Raw genomic sequence first — 219 nt, 5'->3', positions numbered from 1 at the left:
CAGGGTCAGGGTGATCTGATGGCCACCTATACGTTTATCGGGGTGACCACCAGTATCTGGGGGAACATTTGTTCACCAGAGCGCCCCAAGGGCTGACGAGGTCAAACGGTTATAAACTACTGCAAGGGATCCTATGATCCCTGCTGACTTCCTACTCCTGGGGCAAGGGGCTGGACTCGATCCTCCGGGGTCCCTTCCAGCCCAAATGGCTATGAAATC

This window comes from Crocodylus porosus, unplaced genomic scaffold (assembly GCF_001723895.1).
Source record: "Crocodylus porosus isolate Cpor-Errol unplaced genomic scaffold, CroPor_comp1, whole genome shotgun sequence".
Classification (NCBI taxonomy): domain Eukaryota; kingdom Metazoa; phylum Chordata; order Crocodylia; family Crocodylidae; genus Crocodylus; species Crocodylus porosus.
This window is presented reverse-complemented; position numbering follows the sequence as displayed.